Source organism: Bos grunniens, chromosome 23, assembly GCF_055505025.1.
Source record: "Bos grunniens cultivar Pamir isolate PY7600 chromosome 23, Bosgru_T2T1.0, whole genome shotgun sequence".
Lineage (NCBI taxonomy): Eukaryota > Metazoa > Chordata > Mammalia > Artiodactyla > Bovidae > Bos > Bos grunniens.
This window is the reverse complement of record NC_141187.1, coordinates 31,801,441-31,815,179: the sequence shown is the minus strand read 5'-3', so window position 1 is coordinate 31,815,179 and position 13,739 is coordinate 31,801,441. Positions and strand designations below refer to the sequence as shown.

The 13,739-nt window shown below is 41.1% G+C and overlaps 3 non-coding genes across 3 annotated transcripts; 1 reads left to right on the top strand and 2 right to left on the bottom strand.

Moving 5' to 3' along the window:
* The first annotated feature begins 67 nt into the window (after positions 1-67).
* TRNAI-UAU (transfer RNA isoleucine (anticodon UAU)) lies at positions 68-161 on the top strand. The gene is made up of 2 exons: positions 68-105; positions 126-161. It is a non-coding gene; the product is annotated as a tRNA-Ile (tRNA).
* A 3,659-nt stretch (positions 162-3,820) lies between these two features.
* On the bottom strand, positions 3,821-3,893 carry TRNAR-UCG (transfer RNA arginine (anticodon UCG)). Its single transcript has one exon. It is a non-coding gene; the product is annotated as a tRNA-Arg (tRNA).
* Positions 3,894-9,425: 5,532 nt separating this feature from the next.
* On the bottom strand, positions 9,426-9,499 carry TRNAT-UGU (transfer RNA threonine (anticodon UGU)). Its single transcript has one exon. It is a non-coding gene; the product is annotated as a tRNA-Thr (tRNA).
* Positions 9,500-13,739: the final 4,240 nt, after the last annotated feature.

The window sequence follows — 13,739 nt, the reverse complement described above, 5'->3', positions numbered from 1 at the left end:
ACCTTAAACAAGTCTTGATCTGTGAAAGTATATTCACTTACACCTCCCCAAACTTTTACTTCTCAGAGCTCCAGTGGCGCAATCGGTTAGCGCGCGGTACTTATAAGGCAGTACATTTGTGAGCAATGCCGAGGTTGTGAGTTCGAGCCTCACCTGGAGCAAATTTTACTACTCTCTAGCCATATGAAACAAATTAAATTTGAGGTTCCCACAAAGAGATCAACGGTTGGGATTTACACACTAGAGCTTCGTTGTGGGTTGTCTTAAAATTCTCTGTTTACGGTCGTGCATGGTTTAAGTACCATCCCGCTGATTCCGGTGCCTGCCTTCTTCCGACACTTTGGCAATTTAACTTTTGTCTCTTGCCAAGACTGTTTCACAGTAATAAACTACGTCTGATTTGTCATTTATGTGAAATGTGGACGCTCTTGGTTTTTAAACGTATCTCAGTGGAAATTTTCCTGTGTTTGAACCTGCTTTCCTCAGTTTCTCCACTCATCGGGGCTACCTCTAAGGTGCTTATTACTCTCTTTAAGTCCATGCTGCCTGTAGATATATCAGACACTCAGGAACTCAGTATCAGAAAAGGAGTTTAACCAGGAGTCTGTGTGTGGGTCACTTAATCTCACCCTCTCTATCTTAAACATTATCAGAGTCATCCTGAGACAAGGACATGGAGCTCTCTGGCTTTACAAAAATTTATAATGGCACGTGTTCAAATGCTCAGCACTATCAGTGCTTTTTCAGCTGCTGCTACATTTTGGAGTGCTTACATTCTCCCTGGCCCACTTTGAGCTGCCCACCAGGTAAATGTGGGTTCAAAACAAGGTTCACAGACCAATTCAGATTAACACTGGTAAAGAAGTGATAACGGATAATTTACTTACCAAGATATATCAATAGTGGCTATTCACAGTGTTGTTTTTAGTGTTAAATGAGATAACAAAGCATTGTTTGATTGATTGATTGTTGTTGTTCAGTCACCAAGTCCTGTCACAAATTCCTACTATGCATGTCCCTTTGGAATATGATTGTGCAGCAGCTACCATCAAGAGGTGGAGTCTATTTCCCTCCTTGTATGTGAGCTGACCTTGTGATTTGGCCAATAGAATGCTGTGGTAATGACGTTGTGGGAGAGAGGTTGTGGGAGTTTCAATATTAGGGTTCAAGAGCCTTATAACTTCTCCTCTTGCCATCTTGAGACCCTGAGACATCATGTGAAGAAATCCTACCTAACTTCCTGAAAGATGGAAGATCATGTGAAGAGAGAGTCCCAGTCATCCCAGCCATTCATTCCACATGACACCCCAGACAGTGAGTGGGAACATTTTGGACCATCTAGTCCCAGTCAGGCTGCCAGAAAACTGCAATCAATGAGTGACCACAAGCAAAACCAACAAAAGAATTGCCTAGTTGAGCACAGCCCGATAATTGACCTGCAGAACTGGAAACTAAATGTTGTTTTAAGTCACCCACAAAATTTGGGTGAGGTTTGTTATAAAGATGTAGATGACTGACATAAGCATTTAGCATGGAATTAGAATCCATAACAAGCAAACGGATTGATTTAGTGAGTAAAATTACCCATAAAGAAAAGCCCAAGTCTAGACATCTTAACTGCTAAATTCTACCATTTTTTAAAAATTGATATTAATTCTTTACAAACTCATAAAAATTGGAAAAGTAAGCCATTATTACCCTGTTTATTTAACTTATATGCAGAGTACATCATGAGAAACGCTGGGCTGCAAGAAGCACAAGCTGGAATCAAGACTGCCGGGAGAAATATCAATAACCTCAGATATGCAGATGACACCACCCTTATGGCAGAAAGTGAAGAGGAATTAAAAAGCCTCTTGATGAAGGTGAAAGTGGAGAATGAAAAAGTTGGCTTAAAGCTCAACATTCAGAAAACAAAGATCATGGCATCTGGTCCCATCACTTCTTGACAAATAGATGGGGAAACAGTGGAAACAGTGTCAGACTTTATTTTTCTGGGCTCCAAAATCACTACAGATGGTGACTGCAGCCATGAAATTAAAAGACGCTTACTCCTTGGAAGGAAAGTTATGACCAACCTAGATAGCGTATTGAAAAGCAGAGACATTACTTTGCCAACAAAGGTCCATCTAGTCAAGATAATGGTTTTTCCAGTGGTCATGTATGGATATGAGAGTTGGACTGTGAAGAAAGCTGAGCACCGAAGAATTGATGCTTTTGAACTGTGGTGTTGGAAAAGACTCTTGAGAGTCCCTTCAACTGCAAGGAGATTTACCCAGTCCATTCTGAAGGAGATCAGGCCTGGGATTTCTTTGGAAGGAATGATGCTGAAGCTGAAACTCCAGTACTTTGGCCACCTCATGCGAAGAGTTGACTCATTGGAAAAGACTCTGATGCTGGGAGGGATTGGGGGCAAGAGGAGAAGGGGACGACAGAGGATGAGATGTCTGGATGGCATCACTGACTCGATGGACGTGAGTCTGAGTGAACTCCCGGAGTTGGTGATGGACAGGGAGGCTTGGAGTGCTGCGATTCATGGGGTCGCAAAGAGTCGGACACGACTGAGCGACTGATCTGATCTAATTACCCTGATGCTAAAGTCAAACAAAGACATCACGAGATAAGAAAACTACAGACCAATATCTCTTATAAACATGGACATAAAAATTCTCAACAAAATACTAACAAACAAAATCCAGCAACAGATGAACATATTACAAAAGGGCCTGAGGAAACGTTTGAGGATGGTGTCTGTGTTCATTATCTCCTTTGTAGTGGTGGTTTCATGAGTTATACATATGTCAAACTATAAGTTTAAATACATGCAGTTTAAGAAAATTATGCCTCGATAAAGCTGTTTAAGAAAAAAATCATTACAGCATTCGGCATGAGCAGTTGTGGTTTTTTGTTTTTTTTTTTTTCTTTCTTTCCTATACTGTGGAAGAGCTGTGTCTGGTTAGACTTATTTCTTAAGTTCGTAGTAAACGGAAGGACATGTGATTTTCTCAGTAGGAAGACTTGACAACTAATTCAAAATATTTCATAGTTTAAGACCATTCAAAATCTCAGTTCCTACTTGAATCTAATTTGAACCGTCATATTGTTATATGAATGTGTCCATTACACCTAAATATTCAAATGTATTTGACCACGTTCTTTCCACTTGTGCAGAAGCTGCTCCCTCTTCATTATAATTTGCCTGACTGGTCTCTTCTCATGGTTCCAGGTTTCTGTTTTAACCCTGACTCCTCAGATACTGCTTAATGTTCAACTAATTCATCCCGCAATGTGTGGGAGAACCCACAGAAAGACGGTGCGCCTCTCAGGTGGCATCCACGTGAAACCAGGAGCCAGCTGCTCTAAAACGTGGCAAGTTTTCCTGTCGAAAGGGGGCGCCATTTAAACTGACTTCCAAAAAGCAAATCTCAACATTTTCAGCGTCAAAGTACAGAGCGGCACCTGAAAACCAACGGAAGAGTCGTACGCTAAAATAAGAGACGTCCAGACACTGCCGGAAAAGGAGAGCAGAATTCTTTGACATTCGTGCCTTGTGGCACCCGCCTCACTCACTGGGTCCACCCAACCCCCTGGAAGAGGCTCCAAAAGACCAGGGCTGGCGCTCTTCGCAATCCCAACCCCTGCGTGCCTACCTGACCAAGGACTCCTATAGTACAAAAGGCTGGATGGAGAGGGCGGGCGCCGACCCCATTTACTGAACCACTTTTACTCAAAGGGAGATCTCTGATGCTATAATTTGGGATTTGAGAGCTGGGACGGCGATATCTGGGTAGAGGTAGCAGGAGTGTGAAAAAGGAAACCACAACCACGAAGGGATTCGAACCCTCAATCTTCTGATCCGAAGTCAGACGCCTTATCCATTAGGCCACGTGGTCCTCTGTTTTAGAGTGAAGGAAAATATTACAAGTATTGAGAATCTGGGCTATTCTTGTTACTGTAACTCATGAAAAGATACATTTCCCATCAATTTTACTTAAAAGGTGGTGTCATTGGTACAAAACACAAGTAACTTCTTTTAAGAAGTTATGGTTAGAGACTAGGGCAAAATGGAAATTCCGCTTTTCTCCAAACTCCTACCCTTAGCCTGACACCAAATTTCTTTTCTGAACAGAATTTTACACTTGTATTGTAATGCCTCTTCAGTCGGTTGATAAACCTGTTTTTAAAAAAAGAAGAAGAAGAAGAAGAAAAAAGGATTGAAATGTCTTTCTGTAATCACGGCTACAAAGGCTCGATTTACCTTCAGAATGAAGACAAAGTCAAAATTAAGACCCTATGGGAATAAGTGAAAATTACAACAACAAAAAAAGACCGCTCCTGGCATCCTCTCAGCTGGGCGCCCAATCCTGCCAAGACGTCTTCAATTAGGATTGAATTGAGAAGCGTCTTCCTAGGCCTGGCCCTTCTTGGAAACCACGAAGAACAGGCCCACTGAGTACCCTACAGGGACACCTTAGTAAAAAGCCCAACGACTGTACTTACTGAGCAATTAGAAAATGTCCCTCCTCTTGTGCAGCCACTGAGTTGCGGGGTTGTGTGACTGAGAGGGAAGGAACCATTCTTCAGGTTAGAAAGGTTGGATTTTGAGTCCGTTTGTTGTTGTCTGTTTCCTTTCCAGCTCATTTCCCATAGCCACTCTCATCTCAGCGGATCTCGATCCCCCATTAGTGATGGTGCGGGCGAGGAAAACACACGGGTGGTGGGAAGGTGCGCGGGAGGCCTGGAGGAGTTACTCACACCGCCTGCTTTGGACCCTGTTCCTGAAGGGTGCGGTGGGCGCGGTGAAAGCAACCCAGCTGGAATCTGAGGCATTTGGGGGGCCTCATTCCCCATTATTAGGAACTGCGAGGGCCTGATTTTGGTCTTCATCCAACCTGCCTTCTCAGAGCATTCCAGCTCCCAGCCCCGAAAAGTTGAGGTTACATAGATTTTTCACAATTTAGAGATGCTGGAGAAACAGCGTTTTCTCAAAAGCTTCTGAGCACCCTGAAGAGGCTGCTCTCTTTTGCTTGCTTTCCAGGAAAGCACCACCCCAGTTCTCTGGGCCACAGCAGGTCAAAGTGACAGACTGTCTGGGGTCTGTCCTTAACCCAGCCTTCAGTAAGCATTCCAAGAACTGAAATCTAAAAGATGAGAAAGGTTAGCAAAAAATAAAATAAAAAGCAAAAGAAGAGTATATCCAAAAGGTGGATCAGAATGTGCAAAAGTGTGAGAAATTTTGCCCAGTTAATTTGAAGTTTTAAATGAAATCGTAACAAAAAATCAATTAAATTTCACTGAAAAAAAATAGCAAATATGAAGTCCCAAACCATTAAATTAAACCATAAATACTCAAAAAATTTTCCCACAGAGAAAACTCCAAACCCAGATATTTTAATCTGAAAGTTCTATAAAACATTACAGGGAAAATAAATTCAGTTGGACACAAATACTTCCAAATATAGTAACAGAGGGAAGCCTCTCCATCTCATTTTATAAGCCTACTTTCATCCTAATTAAATCAAAGCCAGGAAACATGAAGAAATTAAAGGGAAAATGTTTACCTCAGTACAGGCAGAAAGAGCATTTAATAAATTTCAGTGTCCACTAATGAAACAACAATCTGGAAATAGAAGGAAAGTTTTTTAACCTGATTTTTAAAATACAAAAATAATCTGCAGAAAACATAATACTGCTGCTACTGCTAAGTCACTTCAGTCATGTCTGACTCTGTGCGACCCCATAGACGGCAGCCCACCAGGCTTCCCCGTCCCTGGGATTCTCCAGGCAAGAACACTGGAGTGGGTTGCCATTTCCTTCTCCAATGCATTAAAGTGAAAAGTGAAAGTGAAGTTGCTTAGTTGTGTCCGACTCTAGCGACCCCATGGACTGCAGCCTACCAGGCTCCTCCGTCCATGGGATTTTCTAGGCAAAAGTACTGGAGTGGGGTGCCATTGCCTTCTCCGAGAAAACATAATACTTACAGGCAAAAAACTCAAAACATTCTGTTTGAAATTAGGAACACATGAAGTAAACCAGAAATTACCACTTGTATTCTCTTCCAGAAAAGACCCTGATGCTGGGAAAGATTGAAAGCAGGAGAAGGGGGCAGAAGATGAGATGGTTGGATGGCATCACCAACTGGATGGACATGAGTTTGAATAACTTCTGGGAGTTGGTGATGGACAGGGAAGCCTGGTGTGCTGCAGTCCATGGGGTCGCAAAGAGTCGGACACGACTGAGGGACTGAACTGAACTGAACTGATTCTCTACTAGACAAAAGGAAAGCAAAAAAATAAATAGCTGTGATGACTAGAAAGGAAGAAACAGAACTGACTTTCTTTTTAACAGATCGTGTTGGCAACCTACTCCAGTATTCTTGCCTGGAGAATCCCATGGACAGAGGAGCCTGGTGGGCTACATTCCATGGGATCACAAAGAGTTAGACACAACTCAGTGACTGAACACACACACATACATATGCTTATGTACAAGATCAAACAGAAAAATTATTATAAACAGTGTCAGAGTTTTATCACATTTTCATGACAGCTATAAAAATTTAGTTATATGCAATAAAGAAATATCTAGAAATCACACAAAATGAGATATTATGATAATATTTCAATAATAAGGAAACATTCCAAAACAAATACAACATGGTCTCATCTATAGAAACTATAAACTAAGCATATTAAATAATCTATTGTGTTAAATACATATATTAGTAGTAAAGCTTAAAAGCAAGGGACTGAATAGGAGGGAGGGAAGGGATATATGTATACTTAAAGCTGATTCATGTTGTTCTACAGCAGAAGCTAATACAAAATTGTAAAGCAATTACATCCAACTAAGAAAAAAAAAAAAAAAAAAGAACTAAGGACTCAGTAATGTGCATGAGAAATCTTGGGAATAAATTATCCAGTCCAGTCAGAAGGCTGCATCCAGTTCCTGGCTGAAAAATTAACTGCAATCCCATGAGAGACCTCCAAGCCAGTGCCACCCAGCTAAGCTGCTTCTAGATTTCTGATGCACAAAAATTGCTTGAGAATAAATGTTTATTGCTATTTTAAGGTTTAAAAAAAAAAAAGGCAAGGAAATGATAATCACAAGCATTAATATAGTAGTTATCTCAAGTGAGAGAGAGAAGTAAAGTGGAGTGGGGCAAATGGAACTTATAAAATAAAGGCAATGTTCTCTTTCTTAATTGGTGGCTTTGTTTTTCTTTTTAAATTATTTTTAATTGAAATGTAACAAACATGCAGGAAAGTGTACAAACAGAAGCATATACAGAATACATTTATGTAGATTATCTCTGAATATATATGTATGTGAGTGAAAGTCACTCACCAGAATACTGGAGTGGGTAGCTGTTCCAACCCAGGCCTCGAACCCAGGCCTCCTGCATTGCGGGTGAATTCTTTCCCAGCTGAGCCACCAGGGAAGCCCTTATATATGAATATATAAATGCGTATATCACTGAATATTTACAAAGAGAACATGTCTATGAACTCTCACTCAGATCTTTTGTTCCAATTTATTGCCACTATTTCTATCAAATTGAATCAAAAATTAAGTTTTGTCACCTAGGTTATCTGTGTCAAGAAATACCAGAAGCCCCTCTCTTGTGCCTCCTAACTACTTTCTTCTTAAGGGTAACCACATTTTGGACTCTGATATCATCTACTAGCTTTGCACATTTTAAATAACATATAAATAGAATTTTACAATATGTACTCTTATGTCTGGCTACTTTTCTGCAGCACTATGAGGTTCATCCATATTGTTGCATTCAATGATGTTATTTGTATTTATATATATAGTCATACATATATATATATAATCCTATTGTATTAATATGCCACAATTTATCCATTCTAGTGGTGGATATATGAGTTATTTTCAGTTTGTGAAAATTGTGAATAGGACTGTTAGGAACACTTTTGTATATGCTTTTCTGTGGACTTGTACACAGATTTCTATTGAAAACTGTAGTTAAGAAATTGACCCCATTTTTTATATTTGCTGACAGCTTTCAAGACCATCACTCTCACATCTAAGCCAGCCCGTAAGTGCTTAAGCTCCCTCAGAGGGAAGATCAACCCACGCTAGTCCTGGTTCTCACTTGGGAATCTTCACTCCCCTCTCCCCTCCACAGCCTGCCCCCTAATCCTGTAAAAACCAAAGCCCATCACCCCTCCTTGCTCTTATTTTTGGACTTACCTGAGAGCCTCCCCTAGTCTTCCCAGAAAACTTCATTATGTGAAAGATAAATGTTTTCATATCTCCCGGGTACATATGTAGCATTATCGATCTCGCCAATATGAATGCTTTGGGTATGGCGACCATTTCATTTCAGCTGAATGATTGCAAGATAGATGTGCACTCATGAGTGGACTTACAGAGTCACAGCAAGTGACTTTACTACACTTTTTTTGGCAAGTGGCATATATGATTTCCATATATCTGTAATTACATGTAAGAGAAATGGACAACTGAAAATGGGAAAAAAATAAAATATGACAAACTAGATAAAAAGATAGATGAAAAACAATTATCCATAACCAAACAAACTCGTCTGGTGAATGCAAGACTTTGTTTCAACTCTATTTCAATGCTATAGAAATGCTAGTGCCAGCTGGGCTAATGAAAAAAAATGTTGATTCAGGTTTTCTTTTGTTTACAGAAATTTTCTTTTTAATTGAAGTATGATTGACCTACAGATCTATGTTAGTTCCAGTTGCACAATATGGTGATTTGATATTTCTATTACAAAATAATTACCATGATAACTCGAGTTACCAAAGATATTACTATATATATATATGTATATATATATATATTTTTTTCTTTTTACTGTTTTCCTCATGCTGTACATTTTATCTTCATGACTGATTTATTTTGTAACTGGAATTTTGTGCCTCTTAATCTCCCTCACCTATTTCACTTATCCCTCAACGCCCCTCCCCTCTGACAACCACAGTCAATCCATGTTGCCCGAAACTGTGAGAATGTGCGTATTCAACACCTCTCTGACCACTCCCGAGATGGGGACAACCATCCCATAATGGAGGTGAAGCAGGTTTATTTATTTCCCCAGAAAATGACCTTCGCCAGTTCATTTGCCCTTTTGTGACGGGAAGAAGAGGGTTGCAGAGATTTTAGATCATTCTTAGGGTTCTGCCTTTTTCGGGATCTGAAGGAGGCAGCGGGGTGGTTCTGTATGGGAGGTGAAGCAGGTTTATTTATTTCCCCAGAAAATGACCTTCGCCAGTTCATTTGCCCTTTTGTGACGGGAAGAAGAGGGTTGCAGAGATTTTAGATCATTCTTAGGGTTCTGCCTTTTTCGGGATCTGAAGGAGGCAGCGGGGTGGTTCTGTAGTACTGAAATCTTCATTCTTTCTCAGGAACAAAGAGGCGTGCAAAATAGGCCCTACTGGGATTCGAACCCAGGATCTCCTGTTTACAAGACAGGCGCTTTAACCAACTAAGCCATAGAGCCAGACAAGGTACAGCCTCCGAAAGAAACTTTAAATCAATTTTCTTTGTTACTTTGAAAAATATCCAGATCTTTTCCAGTCTTATATACAGGTTGTGCCCATTTCAGTGACTGAACAAAGGGCTTGACAATGTGATGATTACTATGCCTCAGAGAGACATAGAAGTTAAAATGAGGCCACAGACACCACATCCGAGTCCTGAATTTGCGTAAAAATATTCTAATACATTATATTTCCATAGCACTTTGGAATTACAAAAATTTGCCTCTCTGAACATCAAAAGCAACCCCCAATACTGAGCATATTATCATTCCTATTTTATATTCAACTCCAAAAACGTTTAAGGACTTGTTCAAGTTTGCACAGATAGCGAAGAAGTGGAGTTAAGACGAACTCATTTTCTCATGCTAATTCATTACCATCTGAGTCACCAGGAAAGCCCTCTGATGCTAATTCAACCACATTGTCAGCACAGCATTTTCTCATGCTGCAGAAAGAAACAACCCCAAGAATCATAACAGCTTAGAGTAACACACCCTGCTCCTGCTATTTGTCTTCCATGACTCCGCCCAGGATGAGGGAGCCATCTCTACCTGAAACATTGATGGTCTCTTGACAAACGAAGAAAGAAGAATATGCCAAATCAGGAACTGTTTCTTGGTGCCCAAAAGTGCCATGTCAATTCTGCTCACATTTATTATCCAGAGTGAAATAAGTCAAATCTGGTATCTGTGGAGTGAGGCAGTACAATCATATCCCAGGAAGAGGCAGTAAATACTTTTGAAAATTATAATTTTTCACAACTACCATCCCATATAGTCTCATTTGTGAAACTCAGAACTTTTTTCTTTTTAAAAATTTATTTGTCCATAAAGACAGAAGATCTTGTCTGTGTTGAAAATGTTCAGTTTTGTGGCTTTTAAGTTTTTAGTTTGGGAAACATGAGTATCAGTTCGTAAAGATAAGCTGGGCTAATGTGGGCACTGTAGAAATTCAGTCAATATAATCTATCATTGCTATGTATTGGGGATGGGGAGTAGGAGAAAAGATGAAAGATGAAACCACAGTTAGTTAAGAAGAGTAAGAACAAGGTAGTTCTTGACAGCAGCTGTACACCCAGATACACTCATCTGAGACTGTGATTGACTACTTTGCATACGGTTAATAGTAAACACAGTCCGCGGGAAAAGCGGTCTTGTTAGGTGGTCACTGTGGCTTGGGGCTGAGGCGGTCCCCTCAAGAGTAACCGCGGGCCTGTGCCACGGTCACGCCACTGGCCTTTTCCTTTAGCCTTCTCGCTCACCAAAAGACTTTCCCGTCTAGTTATAAAGTGCAAGTTGTTTGCCAAAGGGATTACTCTTTGGATTAACACCTGTAGGAAATGAGCTGCACTGCATCCCAGCGAAGACCTCAGCCAACCCCACAGGGGCGGCGACGAGAGGAGTTACCCCGCGTCTGAGGTCAGGGGCGGAGGCCAGGAGGAGCAACCCCACGCCCGAGGAGCCATGGCTGCGTGAGCGCAGGAGGGCCGAGAGGAGCTATCCCACTTTGAAAGTCAGGAAGGGCGGCCCTGAGGAGATACCCCTCGTCCAAGGTAAGGAGCAATGGCTGCGCTTTGCTGGAGCAGCCGTGAAGAGATACCCCACGCCCAAGGTAAGAGAAACCCAAGTAAGACTGTAGGTGTTGCAAGAGGGCATCAGAGGGCAAACACACTAAAACCATACTCACAGAAAACTAGTCAATCTAATCACACTAGGACCACAGCCTTGTCTAACTCAATGAAACTAAGCCATGATGGGCGGGTCATGATGGAGACATCTGACAGAATGTGGTCTGCTGGAGAAGGGAATGGCAAACTACTTCAGTATTCTTGCCTTGAGAACCCCATGAACAGTATGCAAAGGCAAAATGATAGGATACTGAAAGAGAAACTCCCCGGGTCAGTAGGTGCCCAATATCCTACTGGAGATCAGTGGAGAAATAACTCCAGAAAGAATGAAGGGATGGAGCCAAAGCACTACCCAGCTGTGGATGTGACTGGTGATAGAAGCAAGGTCCAATGCTGTAAAGAGCAATATTGCATAGGAACCTGGAATGTCAGGTCCATGAATCAAGGCAAATTGGAAGTGGTCAAACAAGAGATGGCAAGAGTGAATGTCGACATTCTAGGAATCAGCGAACTAAAATGCACTGGAATGGGTGAATTTAACTCAGATGACCATTATATCTACTACTGCAGGCAGGAATCCCTCAGAAGAAATGGAGTGGCCATCATGGTCAACAAAAGAGTCCGGAATGCAGTACTTGGATGCAATCTCAAAAACAACAGAATGATGTCTGTTCGTTTCCAGGGCAAACCATTCACTATCACAATAATCCAAGTCTATGCCCCAACCAGTAACGCTGAAGAAGCTGAAGTTGAATGGTTCTATGAAGACCTACAAGACCTTTTAGAACTAACACCCAAAAAAGATGTCCTTTTCATTATAGGGGACTGGAATGCAAAAGTAGGAAGTCAAGAAACACCTGGAGTAACAGGCAAATTTGGCCTTGGAATATGGAATGAAGCAGGGCAAAGACTAATAGAGTTTTGCCAAGAAAATGCACTGGTCATAACAAACACCCTCTTCCAACAACACAAGAGAAGACTCTATACATGGACATCACCAGATGGTCAACACTGAAATCAGATTGATTATATTCTTTGCAGCCAAAGATGGAGAAGCTCTATACAGTCAACAAAAACAAGACCAGGAGCTGACTGTGGCCCAGAGCATGAACTCCTTATTGGCAAATTCAGACTTAAATTGAAGAAAGTAGGGAAAACCACTAGGCCATTCAGGTATGACCTAAATCAAATCCCTTATGATTATACAGTGGAAGTGAGAAATAGATTTAAGGGCCTAGATCTGATAGATAGAGTGCCTGATGAACTATGGAATGAGGTTCGTGACATTGTACAGGAGACAGGGATCAAGACCATCCCCATGGAAAAGAAGTGCAAAAAAGCAAAATGGCTGTCTGGGGAGGCCTTACAAATAGCTGTGAAAAGAAGAGAAGTGAAAAGCAAAGGAAAAAAGGAAAGATAGAAACATCAGAATGCAGAGTTCCAAAGAACAGCAAGAAGAGATAAGAAAGCTTTCTTCAGTGATCAATGCAAAGAAATAGAGGAAAACAACAGAATGGGAAAGACTAGGGATCTCTTCAAGAATTCAGAGATACCAAAGGAACATTTCATGCAAAGATGGGCTCGATAAAGGACAGAAATGGTATGGACCTAACAGAAGCAGAAGATATTAAGAAGAGATGGCAAGAATACACAGAAGAACTGTACAAAAAAGATCTTCACGACCCAGATAATCACGATGGTGTGATCACTGACCTAGAGCCAGATATCCTGGAATGTGAAGTTAACTGGGCCTTAGAAAGCATCACTACGAACAAAGCTAGTGGAGGTGATGGAATTCCAGTTGAGCTATTTCAAATCCTGAAAGATGATGCTGTGAAAGTGCTGCACTCAATATGCCAGCAAATTTGGAACTCAGCAGTGGCCACAGGACTGGAAAAGGTCCATTTTCATTCCAATCCCAAAGAAAGGCAATGCCAAAGAATGCTCAAACTACCGCACAATTGCACTCATCACACACGCTAGTAAAGTAATGCTCAAAATTCTACAATCCAGGCTTCAGCAATATGTGAACTGTGAACTTCCTGATGTTCAAGCTGGTTTGAGAAAAGACAGAGGAACCAGAGATCAAATTGCCAACATCCGCTGGATCATGGAAAAAGCAAGAGAGTTCCAGAAAAACATCTATTTCTGCTTTATTGACTATGCCAAAGCCTTTGACTGTGTGGATCACAATAAACTGTGGAAAATTCTGAGAGAGATGGGAATACCAGACCACCTGATCTGCCTCTTGAAAAATTTGTATGCAGGTCAGGAAGCAACAGTTAGAACTGGACATGGAACAACAGACTGGTTCCAAATAGGAGGAGTTCGTCAAGGCTGTATATTGTCACCCTGTTTATTTAACTTCTATGCAGAGAACATCATGAGAAACGCTGGACTGGAAGAAACACAAGCTGGAATCAAGATTGCCGGGAGAAATATCAATAACCTCAGATATGCAGATGACACCACCCTTATGGCAGAAAGTGAAGAGGAACTAAAAAGCCTCTTGATGAAAGTGAAAAAGGAGAGTGAAAAAGTTGGCTTAAAGCTCAACATTCAGAAAACGAAGA